Source organism: Mandrillus leucophaeus, unplaced genomic scaffold (assembly GCF_000951045.1).
Source record: "Mandrillus leucophaeus isolate KB7577 unplaced genomic scaffold, Mleu.le_1.0 Scaffold145, whole genome shotgun sequence".
NCBI lineage: Eukaryota > Metazoa > Chordata > Mammalia > Primates > Cercopithecidae > Mandrillus > Mandrillus leucophaeus.
Genome location: NW_012101421.1, coordinates 1,155,733 through 1,157,732, shown reverse-complemented (window position 1 = coordinate 1,157,732; position 2,000 = coordinate 1,155,733).

The window sequence follows — 2,000 nt, the reverse complement described above, 5'->3', positions numbered from 1 at the left end:
GGGCACATACCACCATGCTCAGGTAATTTAAAAATGAGTTTTTTGTAGAGACAGAGTCTTGCTATGTTGCACAAGCTGGTTTTGAACTCCCGGGCTCAAGTGATCCTCCTGCCTTAACCTCACAAAGCACTTGGATGACACTCATGAGCCACTACAGCCAGCTAGAAACATTTTAAATATTCACCAATAGGTGACTGGTTAAATAAATTATGGCTATCTCCAGATTGCCGTGAGCCGAGATTGCGCCACTGCACACCAGCCCGGCGACAGAGTGAGACTCTGTCTCAAAAATAAGCAAATAAATAAATAAAGGCATCTCCATACAATGGAATACTATGCAGCCATTAAAAAGCAAGTCAGCTTTATAACTGTCCTAGAGAAACCCCTCTGAGATGTATTATTAAGTGAAAAAAGCAAAGTACACAACTGTATTTATTGTACACTATCATTGATTTTTTTGAAAGACTATACATGTGCACACACGTAGGTATAAGGGTTTATGTGTATGTATAACATATGTAGATACACAAAATGTATATATACTGTTTATGCATATTGATTTTTTGAAAAGATACACAGGAAATGAATAACTGTGGTTGTTGCTAGGGAGGGGAACTGGTTCCTGGGAAACAGGAATGAAAAAAAGACTTTTACCATATGATCTTTTGTGCATCTTGAAATTTGTACTGTTTGTATGCAGTGCTAAGTTAAATATTAATAAATAAAAATTAATAATTTTAGCCAGGCATGGTGGTGTGTGCCTGTAATTCCAGCTGCTCAGATGGCTAAGGTAAGAGTGTTACTGAACTGAAACTGCCTTTGCCAAATTATGACTGAGACAGTGAAAGAGATCTAACTTAATTGACTCCATCCTCCTTCTAACCTCCAAGTTGTCCTTGTTCATTTCCTGGGCATAGGCTGAACTAGCTTTGGGAGAAACTTAGTTTCTAGTTTAAAACAAAGACAATAACAGCCCATTTCCAAAGCAGACCTCCTTGCCTGGGGACTAGACTGCCTTTGTAGGACTAACATTAGCCACAAGTTTAGAAATTACGGTTTAGGAGTCATGCAGCTAGAGGCTACAAGATTCTGACCCTCCCTAAACTGCTCCTCAGATGAGTGCTTGAGACATTTTGCAGATCCTGCACTTGATGGATCAGCTGGCACCACCCAGATCAATAAACTGGCTCACCTGATCTTGCGGCCCCAGCCAGAACTGACTGAGTGCAAGAAGACAGCTTCGACTCCCTGTGATTTCATCTCTGACTAAGCAGCACTCCTGGCTCACTGGCCTCCCCCTTCCGCTGTCAAATTGTCCTTAAAAATTCTGCTCCCCAGGGAGACTGATTTGAGTAATAAAACTCTGGTCTCCCATACAGCTGGCTCTGCATGAATTACTCTTTCTCTGTTGCAAATCCCCTGTCCTGATGAATCGGCTCTGTCTAGGCAGAGAGCAGGGTGAACCCTTTGGGCAGTTACAAAACTGGGCCTGTTTTGCCCACATCACAGTAAGCCAACCATGAACATAATGAATTTTGTAGCAGAGAAAGAATTTATTTATGTGGGCCGCTGAGCAAGGAGATGGGAGAACAGGTCTCACGTCTGCCTCCCCAAAGATGGAGTTTAGGGGCATTTATGGGATAGAAGAGCAGGGTGGTCTAAGGCATGGGGAAACATAATTAGGCATAAGGAAAAGTGAGGTAATCAGTGTTCCGTAAAAGTGTAGTCTAGAATTTTGGTTCTTCATAGGACACATGTTCAAAAAATGGCAGCATTGGCCGGGCACAGTGGCTCAGGCCTGTAATCCCAGCACTATGGGAGGCTGAGGCGGGAGGATGACTTGAGCCCAGGAGTTTGAGGCTGCAGTGAGCTGTGATCACAACACTGTATTCCAACCTGGATGATCCTGTCTTTATAAAGAGAAAGAAGGAAGGAAGGAAGGAGGGAAGGAAGGAAGGAAGGAAGGAAGGAAGGAAGGAAGGAAGGAAGGAAGGAAGGAA